Consider the following 11,348-nt stretch of genomic DNA (forward strand, 5'->3'; position numbering starts at 1 on the left):
AAAGGTCAAAGACCAACACCACAGTGCTTGTCTAATAACATAAAAGCGCAATCCTGTTGATTGTTGAATCTCTCTGTGAGCAGATATCTTTCGTCTATCCACGAGCAAGCTCTCAACAATACCGCGTCCAATCACTTTACCAGCGGTTCCTAACCAGGGGTACGCGATTTTGTGAGAATTCCACAATATTTAAGGCGGAAAGGTATTTCGCAACAACAACAACAACAATCATTCGGTTATAATTTTCATCTGAACATGTTACACACAATGTACAATGCGATAAGACACAATGCGATGTAAAATCAGCATAATGTGGAATATTTTGGGGCAGATTTCTTCAAATCGAATATTTTCTTCTCTTTTGCTTTGTGCGATTTCGTGGCGACGGATTTGCTGCTCTTAATCAGGGCTTTTAATCAGAGCCGGAGCCGGAGCCCGGAGCCGGAGCCCCGGAGCCTTACATTTTCACCGGAGGTGGAGCCGGAGCCGGAGCTACATAAAATTCAGCCTGAGCCTGCTGATTTATCATAATTGAACAGCAGGCCTGAATTTTAATGCTGTGCACAGCAATGGCATAGAGTAAAGTGCGTTCTAGTGCAACTATGATGTTATCGACAATTGACAAGTATTCATTATGACGTCACAAGCCGGCACGGCGGCACCTATGTCTTCGTTGTTACATCAGATGTTACTGACGGTTGACGGACTCTAGATCAGTGGTTCTCAACCTTTTTCACCTCGCGGACCGGTAAAATATCAAAAAATGTCTGGCGGACCGGTGAACTTTCAAAATTGAAATGAAGCCAAATGCAAAGTATGCAAGCGTTTTTTGCAACTATATCATGCTAGAGAGTGACATTTAGAGGATTTGATCGTAGTTACGTATCTTCATGATGGCATCCATGTGATTGTATGGTAGTGAGTCTGCTGAGTCGAGGTAAAATTGTCTTGTCCAGAAAACGTGCCACAGCCGAGAGTCATTTACAGTCTTTCGAGCCGAATGCCGTGGGTTTAACCGACCAACACAAATAATATTCTTGTCTTTGACAATATCGAGAGAAGGAGTGTTTCTGAATAGAACCAAGCACCTTGTCGTGCTACCTTGCTCATTGCCCACTGCCGCACAGACGCAGGCTACTCTGCCAACTATGAATACAATGCGTGCCGCAAGAAAACACCTTACAGCAGCTATACCGGCCATGCGCAAATCCGGGTCAAAAAATTACTTCGTCTTGAGCCCCCACTGGGCGATAAGCCAAACTTCCAGTGGCCTCGCCCCCACACCCTGCAGTTGGGTGGATAATTTCACCTGTACTTGTGAGCACATTCATTCTGCTCAGTGTAAATATAGAGTTTCTGTAGCTTAATCGCGCCAATTGCGAAAATTTTCGATCATTCATGACTGAATCGGTTTCCTCGCTGCACAACCTTCGGAGTCCCATGTTTGCCTAAACTTCAATATGTGTTGGTTTGTCGTGGTGCAGTAATGGCTGACGCCGAAATGCCTATTTCTATAAATCAGGGGTGTCAAACTCAAATGATGTCGCGGGCCGGATCAAACCTTCAAATCTCTTGCGAGCCGGACCATCAGTCAACTAATTCCAAAATGTTACCACATATCCTTATTTATCACCTGAGTACTTTATTATCAAGTATTTACATAAGAGTAGCCCACATTCAATCTTATATCACGGATCATAGGGGTTATATTCAATGTTCCCTCTAACGAGTCTGCGCGCACTCACCAACTCACTGCGCGGTCCCTTGAACAACAGTGCGCAACGACTAAAAAAAAGGTCATCACTTTCGACTTTTGTGCGCAACTTGGATTTTTTGTGCGCTGAGACCGTGTGAGCACTGCGCATTTGCGCATGGACGCAGCTTAGAGGGAACATTGGTTATATTCTAGCAACGCCTTTATTCGCGAGTAATGGAATTGGCGAAAATGCGATGATTGACCGGTTGAGTACAGTTATGAAGCGCTAATTCACTGGCACTAACGGCGATATAATTTGCCATATTGCTATGCTTCCTTTTTTGTAGTAAACTGTTGTTGGCTCCGAGTATGCGTTGTGGGGAATACAAAGATTGAACTGTAAACGCGGACGCTAGAATTTGGTTTTATTATTATATTCTTTATTCACAGTAAAACTGGTAAATACACACATAATCCGGGAAGCAACCTGCCCCAAAGAAAAGTGGCGAGATTGGAGTAAATTTTTAAAATTTCAGTAATACATTCAAATTGTTATTCCTATGCAATACATGGAGAAGTCCGATTACAGAATTGCAGCAGATGAAGAATTGGCAAGGGTTACAGAGCAGAGGTAGAGATGATCGAAGATGAAGAATCGAAGATGAGGAAATTACAGAAATTATGCTGTGATTCACAATGTAATTTTAGTCCAGTGGTGCATTCAAGGCCTTCTGAAGAATGTGCACAGTGCCCAATAATGTGATCTTTTGGATCATGTCGAATCGAACGTTACCCGGAATTTGTTGGATATGTCTCATGAGTTTTTTTCTCACGATCCCTGTAGTGCCATTGACTATCGGTACGATGTTTATTTTGCATCGCCACATTTTCTCACATTCCATTTTGAGGTCTGCGTATTTGGAGTGTTTTTCTGATTCTTTTTGCAATATGTTGTGATCAGCTGTGACAGCCAGTTCCATGAATAAGAATTATCTTTTCTTTTTTAGTTTGACGATTATATCCGGGCGGTTGCTCCTGATTTCGCGGTCAGTTATAACTGGTACATCCCACAGAATTTTTACTTGTTCGTTTTCTGTCACTGGTGCTGGGCTGTAATCGTACGAAGTGGTGATGTTGAAATGTTTGCATAATTCAAGATGAATGTAGTGACCAATCCTATTGTGTCTCCATGTGTATTCGCCAGCTGCAAGTGCACCACAGCCGGACATGAGATGTGCTACATAGTTTCATTTTGGTTGTGGCACATTCAGCATTTGCCGTCCGTGTTTTGCTTCAGAATTCTTTTGCGATAGTATTTTGTAGGAAGCGATTGGTCTTGTGCTGCGAAAATGAATCCTTCGCTTGCCGGTTTCAGGCCAGAGCTTATTATTATTATTAAATCACAATTAGGGTTTCTTTGGGGGCCGGGCACCTTTTGAGTCAGAAGTTATACAGCAGTGCGACTACAGACATTATGAATTATATTTTGTGTATCTATCTCCATGTAACCTGCATAACAGTACCGCATTGGCGTTTTCGTTCATGTGAACAACTGCTGTAGGGTTAATTTTCCATAAAACTCTGCACTGATTGTGCACTTTTCGCTTTCTCGAAATTGGCTTTCAATGTCACCAACTATAGTTCATACTGGTAACTAGAGTGAAACCACAACACCACATTCCGGTAGTTAGTGACCTATGAACATGGGGACATGCTTGACATTTGCTGTTTTGAGGGATTAATTAATGGAAGTGTTCCTACAAGAATCTCAACATTTTTTACAAATGTGCGAGATAATTCCAGCTTTTTTCGATAAAGAATTGCTTCGCGGGCCGGATGCGGCCAGCGGGCCGTATGTTTGACACCCTTGCTATAAATCATGCGTATTTCTCTGAAAAGGGCAGCTATAAGCTAAGCATTTATAGACACTAAATCGCGAAAAGAAATTGAAAAATGTTGTAAAATGTTTCACAAAACTACGCTATAAATAATGTTCATTTGCAAAATAGTTTTTGACTCTTTTCAAGCTCGGCCCCTCTCCAATTGGGCGGTTTGTGGTGCTCCAGTTACGGTCCTGCACAAAATGAATGAATCGAAAATGAAAGATCGCGCAAACTCCGCTGTTTCGCGATGAGTCAGCTCGTATCTATTCTGTACTTGTCGCCTTCAACATTGCATCTTAAAATTAAGTTATAAAATTGTAATATACCTGGTAGACCGGCAGGAATGTCGTCGCGGACCGGTGGTTGAGAACCACTGCTCTAGATTACTATAGATAACTAACCTATGGGTAGATTAGTAATCTATAGAGACCAGGAATGGCCAACCTTTTCGGCTAAAGGGGCTCATGAAATTGACGAACGAGTGCGCGGTCCACTAGCCGCTCCAAGCGGGTAAAATTTTCAAAGTTTATAAGTAAACTATACGTCAATAATATCATTACTTGAGTATATTGCGGGTCTACTGTATACCGCCAGCTAGGCTCAGTTTGCAAAGACACGACTATTCGGCATCTGGCCACATCGATATCGAAGGTATATCCGATAATATGCGACAATCATTTTGTGCCTACATTTCACCGTCGACGATCTTTATGCGAGCGCAAACGAGAAGACTTTCTCCCGTATTTGCGAATACAGTTAGACTCAATCAAGTAAATTAGGCGTTTTTTTTTCATTTTCAGTAAGGAGCAGGCTACCAAGCAAGAAATCGTGTGACAATTAAACACGCGAGGCCTGAAGAAAAATTTCACTACTATTTTAGTTTATGGTAATGTACGACGATTTACTGAAAATGTGAATGGACCCTGGATCTGCCAACTGATATTTTAGTCATCAACATCCCAAGTGTCGCAGCCAGACTTGTAATTTTTGGTTGGAATTGCAAGTTCACAATCAGAGCAATTCATTTTCGATAATATAATAGGAAATTACCTCGCGGGTCACATTTGGCCCGTGGGTTGGCCACCCCTGATATAGACAGGTCCATTCGATAATTTCAGAGCCGGAGCCGGAGCCGGAGCAGTGGTAATAATGCGGCTCCGGAGCTGGAGCCGGAGCTAATGTATGATAAAAGAAAGCTCCGGAGCCGGAGCTGGAGCAGCTTAAATTTACTGCTGCCCCAAAGCCCTGCTGGGATAGCGGTTCACATTAGGCCATTTGCTGAATTGTATTTTAGTTAAGATGGTTATTGCTATGATGCTGTCAGCATTGCATGGCCCGAAGTTGGAAGTGTGGCCAAAAGTAGAGCCAGCAGAACTATGAACTGTTCGCTGCTCACGGATTCTGATTTATATCTTGTTTTGAGAATCGGCACAAATGACTTTCGTTCCAAATTTTGACAAATAGGTTAATTAAGGATGACCAGCTAAATCGTAGAGGTGAGGTAAAGACGATCCATGCCCGTGATAAAAAAAGGTGATATGAATATGCTTCTGTCTGTTTAACTGCAGAATACTTGTGCGTTTATATATCCCGATTTTCTTCAGCCACGAAAGTGTCTTCACTCTTCAACCATTTAAGTGTGTTATAACTAGAGCCATTTTTGTATGACCTTAAAAAAAATCAATAATATGACTTTATTTTTTGGAAAATATTACTCTATGTGAATATCGTGTATTTTTACATGCAAACAACGTCGTCACTCACGGAACTAAAGAGTAAAACGTAAGCAACAGAACAGTAATACACATCCCTTTTTATTTTAAACCACTGTTGTAGTGTGGAATGTTAGAGTCTTTGAAGTTACGATTTGGACTTAAAAATGACTTAAGTATGGAAAATGAGCGCTCCACGGACGCTGATGTGGGTTTACACTTCTGCAGTTTTGCTTATGTTTTAATTTTTTTTAAATCTTTTCTCAGTCCACGTGATAACATTTACTGGCAGAGCTGACTGCTAGGTTGTGCCTCCAATAAGTCACTGCTCGAAAGATTCGGTGTCATAGAAATGTCATTTTCGTGTATCAATTCCACTGTGGTCACTTACCCGAAAATTTCAACGTCCGCGTTTGCAGTGAAATATTTCGTATCCCTCACAATGCAACCGCGGGGATGAGCCCATATTAGGACTGAAGCGAAGTGAGTATAGAAATATGCCAACTTATATCGTCGTTAGCAGCACTGTTTCAGCGGTTCGTAACTGTATTCAACCGGTCAATCTCCGTATTTGCGCCAATCGTTCGCGAATAAAGGTGTTGCTATACTTGCTAGGATAATACCGCTGGGATCCATTATCCACACTTTTATCTATATAAATACATGCTTGATTACAAAGAAGTCAAGCGAAAGGCAAGTGTGTGAGGTAATATTTTGGAATCAGTTGACTATGGTCCAGCACGCGAGTAATTTTAAGGTTTGAATCCGGCCCGCGATGCAATTTGAGTTTGACACCCCTGGCTAAAAGTGTATAGGGTAATTTGCGGGAAAACCTTCTATATACCAGCAATTTTAGCGCGTTTCATGGTTACAGTAATTTTTTGTACATGAAGGCAGTGCCGGCAAAACATCATTACAATCAATCGACAAAAGAATACGTTATATCCAAAATCTGTATAAGATTGTGCAATATCGTTTCCGACAGAAGCACCGTATCTCCACAATGCGCACTGTATGTTACACGCTACTGTCATGCTACACTTTATTGAAAGGTCATTGCTCTGTGTCCTTTCTGCTGCTTTACAGCTTCCTTCGTATAGGCCTAGTTATCATATTCACAAAATTTCGTCGGCTTTCAAAATCCATTCCATTTAAAATCATTCTGTTTGAAAGAAGAATCGCGAAACACATTGCCGGTAAGTTTGTTTGTTTGTTTTGGGGTATTCATGGTGTTTGTAGGCTACTATGGTCATTTACACCAGGCTGATATTATTCTTATTTTTACGTAACTGCCAACTTATAGCACGGCCCACCTCTAGGGTTTTGTAAGACAACGCTGTCGCGGATGAGGTGGCGAGGAGGAGCCTATAGGTAAACCTCCAACACTTAGATATCGACATTCGGAAGTCGGCCTCGGTCGGACTCAAACCCGCACCCATTGGTGTTGCAGCCGCGGATTATACCACTGCGCTATCTCGTCACCATTGCCGGTAGGTAGGGTCGTATTCTCATGGCTACAGGACAACGATTAGTCAACTTATGTTTCGCAACGAATTTCTTATCCACTCGCAGTCGCTTAGTGTCCACGGTATATAGATTCCGAAGCCAAGGATATTCAAGCTCGTTTGCTCGAACTTACTTTTCTCTTCAATGTTATGCAACCAGGCCTCACGTCGTCCATATAGGCATCGAATTTCTTCAAGTTATCAATATCAATGAATTCATACACACACTACTATGCAACGACGCTGCGACAGTTTTTACCCCAAAAGTAATGCTCTAGAGCAGGGGTCACCAACCCGGTGCCCGCGGGCACCAGGTCGCCCGCGAGGACTAGATGAGTAGCCCGCGAGCTCATTTTAAAAATAGGTGGAATAGCAGCATTTACCAATATTGGTCAGATTATTACCAGTGAGCTTTTAAATATATAGATTGATTGATTCAGCTAGCCTATTCTTGTTTAAAACACACTAACATGTAACTTACATATATAAACACTTGAAAATATCTTCTATTACAATTAGTAATATATAGATGTACTTGATAGAATCACCAGGAATTCAAGATAAGGCGCATTGCCTATAAAGGCGACATGACGGAATGCCGTCCAAGGTCTTCTTGAAATGGTGGGGGGTTCCGTTACGATAGCTCGACGACCAGGACAATGCCAAAGTAGTAAACAATATTACTATTCGGAGTCAGATAGCCGTGAAGTACTAGCAGATTTTCAATATATGTATAGTTATACCCATTACGTATTGCATCTTTTTGCACAGCTTGTTTCTGTTACACTCAACGCAGTTTAATATACCATGTTTCTAACTTTCTGTAATCGTTGCTGCTGTCCGGTATAATGCAATCTTGTCATTTCTGGATGCTGAACAGTTGGAGATTGAAATTGTAACACTGCAAAATGAACCCCACCTCAGTCTGCAGCAAACGTTTGGTTCATTGTTGATGCGGAAAAGTACAGTGGTGTATGCGCTGCAGCTATGAAGATTGCAATCGTCTATGGTCCAACTTATCGTTGTGAATCAGCCTTTTCGGACATGAACTTCATCAAAAGCAAACACAAAACACGCTCAATCAATGCACATCTGAAACAATCACTCAGAATTGCAGTGTCAAGTTACATACCAGAGTACAGCGCACTCGTTGATATCATACAATGCTAGGCATCCCACTGACTGCTATGGAAACAGATAACATGATGTCCAGTCCTGCCCAGTGCTATGAATATCAAAGCGGAAAGTCAGTGTGGTATGGGTAAACGGCGGGAGTAAATAGTAGCCCGCCGCTTCAATCATTACGCAAAAGTAGCCCTCGGTTGCAAAAAGGTTGGTGACCCCTGCTCTAGAGCTATAGTAGTGTTTCCCGGTCGCTTTAAATGAAGTGTAGGGTTATTTGTCGTCAAACATTTTCAGCTGGTGATATATGCCTCCTTTTGATAATTGCTTCAATACTACTTGTAAAGGGCAACTTAATTCGTGCGCGAGATCTTCGAGACGGGGCAACGGATACGCATCAGGACACGTGAACGAAGTACCGTAGTCGAGTAGCGTACATTGTACAATTGTACATATACGTATACATGTACACGTACAGCCAACCTCGTCTATAGTTACTCTTGACGACAATGATTTCCGCTAGGGATGGTGCGATTGCGAATCCCAGAAAGGCTCAGGTTCGTGTGAACGCGAACCTTTTTGAAAGGATCTGTGTGAACGCCAACGTGAACTTATGACGTCACGTGACGTCATATCGCTAATTCACACCCGACATTTTAGTGAAGTAATACATTCATGTACACGATACCTAGCGACGACTCATGCCACATTAGACCCCAATGCCACAATTATACCACAATTTTAAGCGTCACTATATGTATCTACTGAAGCAATTAAATGCCATCATAATCTGATAAAATCAATATCTTCCGTTGCTTAGCCAACAATTCCGACGAGGACTTGCGAGGAAATATAAGCTTACGCTTTGACGAGGCCAGACCAGACAATGTATTCGGCTTATGACTATTACTACATTCATAATGAGCAGAGTGGTAAATGGGTTTACCCAATGAACAAGTTATACAACATACAGTGGTCAACACCTCAAATCAATCGAGCAGATTTGTTTGTTATGATACAATAAGGTTGTCAGATCAAGATGGATCCCGTGCGCCTGATGGATTTTGTTCATTGACAATGACGTATTCATTATATCAATTCCAATGATTGGCTGAATATGCATCTTTCCCTGACTACCAACATGTTCTGTATTTCGTTCTTGATGTTGTGTGATCGCGGGTAAAGCTCACAGCTGAGATTCGTTAAATATTCACAAGCGGAAAGCTGAATATTTCGAGCAAATCGTGTAACGAAGAAAGTAAAATTTTTGAGATTGGTAAGGCGCATGCTCGTCTAGTGTTGATTTTTACATAAATGCACAATAGATAAAAAGGTTCACAGTGCAGAACATACCAAGGTTCGCCTGTGAATGTGAAACTCTAAATTTCTGAGGTTCACACACAGAACGAGAACGTGAACCTCATCACTTACTCATTGCGCCATCCCTAATTGGCGTCTCGAAGTTTATCCACTGCATTCAATTGTATCCCATTCCGTTATATTATCGGATAGACGATCTACGCATGGATATATGGCTTTGTATCGTCACTGTTGTTGTTGTTATTTATAAATGACGGTTACACAAATACAACAACGTATCGAACATAACTAATATAATATACCAATTCTTATTGAGTTGGGTTACCATCGTTTGGGACTATGAAAAGAGGACACCTTTTCAAAATTCCCAGACTTACAATACCGGAGTAAAAGCCGGAAATTGAGAAATTTATTCTGAGTTTGTAGTTAGTTGACTAAAAGAAAGGTCATTTTTCCGACTCGACTTCAGAGATATGCACTTTTGTTGAACTATATCCGTTGGTTGGCCAAAAAAGGTCAACTTTCTGGCAACTCCCGAAATACTTGGCGGAACGTTTCTGAAGTACTGATTTCCTATATCTCGCTCGAATTCTAACATACATTTAACCAAAGAATTTTCAAAAAAAGAGGACCATCCTCTTAAAAAAGGACGTATATGGTAACGCTATTATTGAGATATATATCCCAGAGTATTGGGTTCTGTTTGTTTTCGCGTACCACATCAAGGAAGCGCAAAACGTGATACACTCACACATCACCGGACTACATCCCCGGGATATATCTCCATCAGAATTGGTGTATTTAACTCGTTTTTGGCCTCTTCGAATGGGCGTGAACTGTGCAGGCAAACTTTGGTACGGATGGTCTGATTTGAACCTACACGCCATGACGGGTATTTGGTTATCACATGGGTTTTCCACACGCATATTTACAGTGTATACTGAATATTGTATATACAAGAGGTGGGCAGACCTGCTGCATGCGCGAGCGGCATCTAAAAATTCTTAGCTTTAAAAGAGCCAGAACACAAAAATTCAAAGATAACGAAATTTATGACGTCAAAATAAAATTTAGGCTATCGAATGAATTTTATTATTGTGAGGTGATACGGCCACCAGGGATGCAAGGTGTTTGAAATCGGGCTGATATCACGTCCATGCAGTGCAGAGCTGTTCCTACAAGTGCTGATGAGAATTTAAGGAAGATCTCAGCACGGTAATCTCGATGACATTTCCTTGGCCAAACTCTGCAGTTATTGTAATTGCTAAGCCTTTACCATGCAAATGGAAGATCTGTATTGTCTATTCACCATTGTTAGCCTGGAAATGATTGTGACATGCGCTGGCGTAATTAATTATCAAGTTCATTGTTATCATTGATTGATGACTTGGCATAGGCAATAGGCATCCATTGTTGCTAGTGAGACGTTTACGTGAACTCGATTCAAAAGTTGAATCGCAAATTTCTAACCCTGTAGTCAGTGTAGTTCCACCTTCCCCTAAATTTTACAAATCTAGCGAAAACCACAGGGAAAGATACAACACGAAAACAATACGCATATTGTTAATAAGCGATAAAATGTATCAATTTATAATCGTGTTAAACCTCTCTAGCAAAAGGGCGAAACGCGTGTGCATTTTATGCAATCATTGAAAAGGCGCAATCAAAGGCTGAAAGAGCCACGTGCGGCTCGCGAGCCGCAGTTTGCCCGATGCCCACCCCTGGTATATACTATATATAGGGAGAGCCTCCTCAACGCCATTTGATCCGCATAAGCTGTGTCCGAGAGAGCGTTAGGCATCAAGTGGGCGGGGCTATAAGTGGGCAATCTGGGCATCCTAGGAATAATATTGATGAACATATCGCCTTGGTCAAAAATGACCAATGAACATAATTCTTGAACACTGGATTGTAGGTATTTACACGTTGTAACAAATTTACCCTGATTTACACTGCTGTTGTCAACATCAAATTTTAACTTTCTCTCAACCAGAGCTAAACGCTTTCCGAAAACGTCAAATCATTACAAAATCCGTCATTCAACTATGTTAGTTGGTGACACATATTTGAGGTGATATTATCCACACTATGCGGTGATCGCTATCGACAG

This window comes from Botryllus schlosseri, chromosome 7 (assembly GCF_051294905.1).
Source record: "Botryllus schlosseri isolate E-star chromosome 7, Bs_hap1, whole genome shotgun sequence".
NCBI lineage: Eukaryota > Metazoa > Chordata > Ascidiacea > Stolidobranchia > Styelidae > Botryllus > Botryllus schlosseri.